The sequence below is a fragment of the Staurois parvus genome, unplaced genomic scaffold, assembly GCF_062004578.1.
Source record: "Staurois parvus isolate SC_StPar_1 unplaced genomic scaffold, SC_StPar_1.0 ptg001489l, whole genome shotgun sequence".
Taxonomy (NCBI): domain Eukaryota; kingdom Metazoa; phylum Chordata; class Amphibia; order Anura; family Ranidae; genus Staurois; species Staurois parvus.
Window position 1 is genome coordinate 900,789 of NW_028319285.1, and position 8,405 is coordinate 909,193.

Below are 8,405 nucleotides of genomic sequence, written 5' to 3' on the forward strand. Positions count from 1 at the left end.
TGACCCCGGGCCCTCGGGCAGTGCCCAAGTTTCCAAATGGTCAGTCCGCCCCTGCCTCAGTGTGAAAACATACATAGATATACATTCACATACATAGGGAAGCATTTTTCGGGAACCTTTTTTAAGGTTTTTAACCCGAGTTTCCAAATGGTCAGTCCGCCCCTGGCCAAGAATCATCCAACGGGCTCCTTCTTTTCTCAGATCGAAGGATGTTGGGTGGTAGGCTGCTGACTGCCCACATGGAAGAAAATATATTTGAAATACATTTTATAAATATTCTTCCCAAATATATTGACATATATTTGAAAAGCTACAATTTTGGCCGTATTCAATATATTAAAAGAATATATATATATATATATACTGTATGTTGAAATGTGTTTTTTATATATTACAAAATATATGAAAAATATTTTGAAAAATACATTTTGAAATATACTGTATGTCTTTAAAAATACATTTAATCTACATTTTTGGAATGAATTTATAACTATATGTAAAAGTATATGTTAAAATGACTAAAAAAAATCTGAAGAATATACTAATGAAGGGTACTGTTACAGCATCCAAAGATATTTTAGACAATTGTACTCTTCCAACCTTGTGGTACTAGTTTGGTGAAGACCCTTTTGTGTTCCAGCATGACTGTGCCCCTGTGTACATAGCCAGCTCCACAAAGACATGGGTTGATGAGTTTCGTGTGGCAAACTCAAGTGGCCTGACCTTACTGAACAGCACTGGAATGAATTAGAATGCCGATTGAAATTGACAAATTTGTACGGTATAATTTGTACACATATTCCCACAATTACTGTTAAGCCATATACATTATATGAGCTTGCAGTCAGGCATCAGCATTAATGATTATTGAATTTATTTTATTATAGGTATTTTATTACAGATACTTATATAACGCTGACAGTTACGCTTCGCTTTACATACAGTATATATATATATATATATATATATATATATATATATTGTACATTCACATCAGTCCCTGCCCTCAAGGAGCTTACAATCTAAGGTCCCTACCTCGTATGCCTTCATACACATATTAGGTCCAATTTAGACAGGAGCCAGTTACCCTACCAGCATTACAAAATATATGAAAAATATTTTGAAAAATACATTTTCAAATATACTGTATGTCTTTAAAAATACATTTAATCTACATTTTTGGAATAAATTTACAAATATATATAAAAGTATATGTTAAAATGACTAAAAAAAATTTAGAAGAATATACTAATGAAGGGCACTGTTACAGCATCCAAAGATATTTTAGACAATTGTACTCTTCCAACCTTGTGGTACTAGTTTGGTGAAGACCCTTTTGTGTTCCAGCATGGCTGTGCCCCTGTGTTCATAGCCAGCTCCACAAAGACCTGGGTTGATGAGTTTCGTGTGGCGAAATAATAACAATTTATTTTTTGTTTGGGTTAGGGTTTTTTTATTTATTATTCTTTCATTTTATTATTTATTCATTTAAGCAGAAAATTGTGCAAAAAAAGTATGTCAAAACGCGCAAAAGCGCGCAAATCACAAGTTTCTATTAATTTCTACGTGAATAAAAACTCACTAAAAACACGCTAATCAGCCCAATTTGAGCTTCAAAATGAGCTCCAGAACTTGTTTGAGCTTCAGGTGTTTGGCTTCAGGCGACTTGGAGTGGAGATTTATACCATCTCTACTGAGAATAATTGATTTTTGCTCCTCAAGTATATTGGAGCTTCGAGCTACTAAACGTTCAGGTGTGAATGGGGCCTGACAGTCAAATATCAAAAAACTTTTGACTGTACAGTATATAATACATACTGACCTACACCTACAACCCAACAGTTAGCAGCATGGGGATATTGACTGCTATCATTTAAAAAATAATCACGAAAAATGCTGTCTCAAAAAGTTCCTACTTCTGTCTCAGACTAAAAGAATCAAAACTGTGGCTACGTCTTACACATATTCACACAAAATATGTAAATGTCCTTTATGTAATGATCGCCTGACAAGCTGTAAAACTACCAATAAAGACATTACAGGGCCCCCTTTAAAATAAACGGCAACACATCACGTTGCATATTTATGCAAATGTATCCATTCCTACAAATAAGTATCGTATTTAGCCATTGATTTTCACCAACCACCAATAAGTTGGAAATGAATGTGATTGGGCATACCTACATATACAAAATATGGACAATGTTTGTGGAAACCCAACCATCAAACCTACCCATGTGGCTAACAACATGTGGACACCCTTCCGAATTATAGACAGGTCTTCAGGTCTTTCCAGTGAAGGGAGCTTTAATAGTAAAGGACATTTTAGACAATTACGGTAACTGTTTGGGGAAAATTATTTTCAGTTACAGAAAGCCAAGACTGTGCCTCTGTGCACGGAGCCAGCTCCAAAAAAGACATGGGTTAATGAGTTTGGTGTGGAGGAGCTTGGGTCACCTGTACAGATCCCTGACCTCAACCCTACTGAACACTTTTAGGACCAGCTGATTGTGAGACCGCTCTTCTCACTCAACACCATTACCTAACCTCACAAATGCTCTTTTGGCGGAATGAGCACAAATTTTCATAGGTACCCTCCAAAATCTTATGGAAGCAAATCCAGAAGAATGGAGGATGTTATAGACACAAAGGGAGGCCCACCCCCATATTATTGCCTGTGGGTTTGGAATGGAATATCCAACATGCTCAGAAAGGTGTGATGGTCAGGTGTTTTGCCCATAAAGTACGTAAATCTTCTTGTTTTTACATGAACCTGGATTCTAATAAATAATATACGCTAAACGCGATTTTGCCCTAACAAGCAGTGAAACGGAGATAAAAGAAGCTCCACAGAAGCAATGATATTATCATGTAACATGATGGTATATTCTTTTTTTCTTTTTTTACAGTTTGATGCACGGTATTATTCAGTTTGACTAGCTGAACTGACTGTTTAAAAGGCATCCATTTTTGCAACTTTTCATACCTAGGACTCTATTAACAAAAACAGAAAAAAAAGAGATGGTTTCACATGGCAGCCTGTCATGGCAGCCATTCCTAGACTGCCCCACCACAATGGCACCTGGCGTCTCATGGGTTACAAGCCGCTGTTGCCTCTTTTTCTCTGCGTTTATATTTATACATGAAACTATGGTGGTTTATATACTAAGAGCAAAAAGGCTGTTTATTTTGCAAGGGGATTTTTACTTTGAAAGGGAATTTTCTGTTAGCTTAGTGAATGCGGTCAATATTCACTTTGCAAAGAATACCTAATCACGTGTAAGGAAATGTAAAAAAAAAAAAAAGTTTTTTTTTTTGCACGTGATTGGATGAACGATATCAGCAGGGCTTTACTTCATTCACTAAGCTAAGTGGAAAAAATGACCTCGGAAAGTGAACAGCCTATTTGCCTTTACTAAATCAACCCCCATATGTTAGACTCAACACACATCAGTCATACCTTTTTTCTTGTCGTAGTCCTCTTCTTCTTCATTAGAAGAGTCAGATTTGTACTGAAGCAATTCCTGTTCATACTGTTCAAGGTAATTCAACTTTTTTGGCTTCTTGGCTTTGTCGGATTTCCCTTTCTTTTTGTCTGAATCCTTGCTGGACTTTTTAGATTTTTTCTTCTTCGAATCTCTGTCCTCTTCATCTGAGTTTTCCTCTTCGTCATCGTCCTTTTTCTTTTTCTTCTTCTTATCGCCATCCTTCGACTTTGACTTTTTCTTTTTCTTCTCTACGACTTCATCTTCCTCATCCTCTTCTTCCTCATCTCTCTTTTTTTTATGCTTCTCTTTCATGTCATTATTGTTGGTCTCTTTTATAGTTTCAATGTCATCTTCTATAAAGTCTTCTGGTTCTTCTTCCTCTAGAAATTCTACATCTTCTACTTCTACCTCATCTTCTTCTACCTCTTCAAGCTCCTCATAGACTGGAGGAGTTTCTTTTAACTTTGACTTAGGTCCCTTGACTGATTCCTTTGCTTTCCTCTTTGACTTTCGCACAGGGTTTTTTATCGGCTCTGGCTCTTCATCCTCCGATACAGCCTCTACATCTTCTATTTCCTCAAGCTCTTCTACCTCTTCAAGCTCTTCGTAGACTGGAGGAGCCTCCTTTACCTTTGATTTAGGTTTCTTGACTGATACCTTACTTTTCTTCTTAGACTTTCTCACAGGTTCTTTCACTGGCTCAGGCTCCTCGTCATCCTCTGATACAGGCTCTACATCTTCAATCTCCTCGAGCTCTTCTACCTCTTCGTATATTGGCGGAGCTTTCTTTAACTTTGATTTAGGTTCCTTGATTGATACCTTATTTTTCTTCTTGGATTTTTTCACGGGGTCTTTTACCGGCTCCGGCTCCTCTTCACCGTCCGATACAGCCTTGATCGGCTTTGATGAACTTTTCTTTTTGACGTGGCTTGCTTTACTGCCGCTAGACTTCTTCTTGCCCTTTGAGTTAACTGACCTTTCTTTCACGTCCTCATCATCTTCGCCCTCTTCTATTTCTTCTTGGCTCCGGGCTTTATTCTTTCTCGGTGCCATCACTTATTCATTTACTTTAAAACGTGACTTTTTGCCCCTGCGTCCGACTCAAATAACGATGCGGCCAGAGATATGAAAAATTGGCCAATCAAATGCAGGTGCTTTAATTAAACGGACCTGAGAAGGGGTGCATGGTTAAACTTCTGATGTTGCGTTTTGCTGTTACGGAAGGACTATCTACCTGTCTCTATTACTTCGTCCTGCCAGGAGTGAACTCATGAAAAATTACTTACTCTTTCGTGTGTCATGTGACCGGGAGAGAAAGCAACATGAAAAAAGAGATACACCAGGCTAGCTTATCTTACTGCACTGAGTTCCCTCTCCATTATTCATAGTTTAGGATCGCTTTACAGATAGAGATGGCTCAGTTGTGCCTTCAATATAGTCCGACCAGTCCACCTATCATTAAGTGATTGATGAGGGGAAGACTGCATAAAAAGGACAAAGGGCTCGGCATTTAGAAAGCCCGAACGGTGCTTTAGTCCCCAGCCTAAGAGTTTTCTTTTTACGTCCACTTTTCTGACTTGTGCTGTCATATTGCTATGACAGTAATTATTTAGTGTGTTGCCAATATGTAACTCTGGAGGTGTATATATAGACAAGCTAACATAGAATTGGCCATCCTGTGATCAAATTCCTCAGCAACAAAGGGAAGTTCCCAGTGTGAGCACAACGCCCTGGGCAATAATTAACACCTGCAGCAACCAGAAGAGGATGGTCAAATGAACAAGAGTAAAACTCAGTAGGCCACATTGTAAATTTATTGGTGACACATTGGAGAAGCAGCTCTCTACCATAAGGGCTCATTAAGACTTGCAGTTGGGGGGGTGGTCAACCTCATCTTTTTCCGTCTCGTTGTTAAGCTGTAGAAGCAGTGGATTTGGTGTTCACACACTGCGGCACAAATTATCCCCCCTGTCGCATTCAGCAGGGCAGTACTGATGCCAACTGTGACCTATTGTGGTAGCACCCAACTGCCTTTCAACTGTGACCCATTGTGGTAGCACCCACCTGCCTTTCAACTGCGACCCATTGTGGCAACACCCAACTGCCCTGCAACTGTGACCCATTGTGGCAACACCCAACTGCTCTGCAACTGCGACCCATTGTGGCAGCACCCAACTGCTCTGCAACTGCGACCCATTGTGGCAGCACCCAACTGCTCTGAAACTGCGACCCATTGTGGCAGCACCCAACTGCCCTTCAACTGGGACCCATTGTGGCAGCACCCAACTGCTCTGCAACTGCGACCCATTGTCGCAGCACCCAACTGCTCTGCAACTGCGACCCATTGTGGCAACACCCAACTGCCCTGCAACTGTGACCCATTGTGGCAACACCCAACTGCTCTGCAACTGCGACCCATTGTGGCAGCACCCAACTGCTCTGCAACTGCAACCCATTGTGGCAACACCCAACTGCCCTGCAACTGTGACCCATTGTGGCAACACCCAACTGCTCTGCAACTGCGACCCATTGTGGCAGCACCCAACTGTCCTGCAACTGTGACCCATTGTGGCAGCACCCGACTGCTCTGCAACTGCGACCCATTGTGGCAGCACCCAACTGCTCTGCAACTGCGACCCATTGTGACAGCACCCAACTGCCCTGCAACTGCGACCCATTGTGGCAGCACCCAACTGCTCTGCAACTGCGACCCATTGTGGCAGCACCCAACTGCCCTGCAACTGTGACCCATTGTGGTAGCACCCAACTGCCTTTCAACTGCGACCCATTGTGGCAACACCCAACTGCCCTGCAACTGTGACCCATTGTGGCAACACCCAACTGCTCTGCAACTGCGACCCATTGTGGCAGCACCCAACTGCTCTGCAACTGCGACCCATTGTGGCAGCACCCAACTGCCCTGCAACTGTGACCCATTGTGGCAACACCCAACTGCTCTGCAACTGCGACCCATTGTGGCAGCACCCAACTGTCCTGCAACTGCGACCCATTGTGGCAGCACCCAACTGCTCTGCAACTGCGACCCATTGTGGCAGCACCCAACTGCTCTGCAACTGCGACCCATTGTGACAGCACCCAACTGCCCTACAACTGCGACCCATTGTGGCAGCACCCAACTGCTCTGCAACTGCGACCCATTGTGGCAGCACCCAACTGCCCTGCAACTGTGACCCATTGTGACAGCACCCAACTGCTCTGCAACTGCGACCCATTGTGGCAGCACCCACCTGCCCTGCAACTGCGACCCATTGTGGCAGAACCCAACTGCTCTGCAACTGTGACCCATTGTGGCAGCACCCAACTGCTCTGCAACTGCGACCCATTGTGGCAGCACCCAACTGCCCTGCAACTGCATGCATTGTGCTGTGGCAAACATTTAGGGGTTAAAACAGGTGGTGAGAAGGCGACATATCACCTCCTCACCACCTGTAAGGCGCCTCTGAGAAGCAATCTGACCACGCTTTCAGAGGAGGGGCAAGCTCTGCCACTAGTGTAAACATAGCCTAAAGACTCATTAAGACAGGCACTGAGACCCATCCTCCATGCTGAGCCGCTGTGTGCTGCATTTGAATCCACCTCGGAGCTGCATGCAGCTAGTCCATAGAGAGGGGATACAGATGCAGGATACAGTCACATGTCAAAATTTGACAGCAGGTACACAGATGCAAATGCAGATACTGTTTGTTTGGATCTGTGCATCAGCCACGTGTCAAATTAGTACATAGTCATATAGTTAGTCTGGCTGAAAAAAAGACAAAAGTCCATCCAGTTCAACCATTAAAAAGAAAAAAAAAAGTTATAATCCTACACCCACAGTTGATCCAGAGGAAGGCAAAAAAAAACAGCAAAGCATGATCCAATTTGCTCCTGCGGGGGAAAACAATTCCTTCCTGATCCCCTGAGAGGCAATCGGATATTCCCTGGATCAACTTTACCTATAAATGTTATATCCAGTTATATTCTGTGTATCCAAGAAAGAATCCAGGACTTTCCTACAGCAATCCACTGAGCTGGCCAGAACCAACTCTTGAGGGAGTCTATTCCACATTTTCACAGCTCTTACTGTGGAGAAACCTTTCCGTGTTTGGAGATTACATTTCTTTTCCTCCAGGCATAAAGAGCGCCCCCTTGTCCTCTGTGATGACCTCAGGGTGAATAACTACACCGCGTTCACTATATGAACCACTGATGTAAGTATACATGGAGATCATATCCCCCCTTATGTATTATACATGGTGATCATATCCCCCCTTATGTACTATACATGGAGATCATATCCCCCCTTATGTATTATAAAAGGAGATCATATCCACCTTATGTATTATACATGGAGATCATATCCCCCTTATGTATTATACATGGAGATCATATCCCCCCTTATGTATTATACATGGAGATCATATCCCCCCTTATGTATTATACATGGAGATCATATCCCCCCTTATGTATTATACATGGAGATCATATCCCCCCTTATGTATTATACAAGGAGATCATATCCCCCCTTATGTATTTTACAAGGAGATCATATCCCCCCTTATGTATTATACAAGGAGATCATACCCCCCCCCCCTTATGTATTATACATGGAGATCATATCCCCCCTTATGTATTATACAAGGAGATCATACCCCCCCCTTAGGTATTATACAAGGAGATCATATCCCCCCTTATGTATTATACAAGGAGATCATATCCCCCTTATGTATTATGGAAGGAGATCATATCCCCCCTTATGTATTATACAAGGAGATCATATCCCCCCTTATGTATTATACATGGAGATCATATCCCCCCTTATGTATTATACAAGGAGATCATATCCCCCTTATGCATTATACATGGAGATCATATCCCCCCCTTATGTATTATACGTGGAGATCATAACCCCCCTTA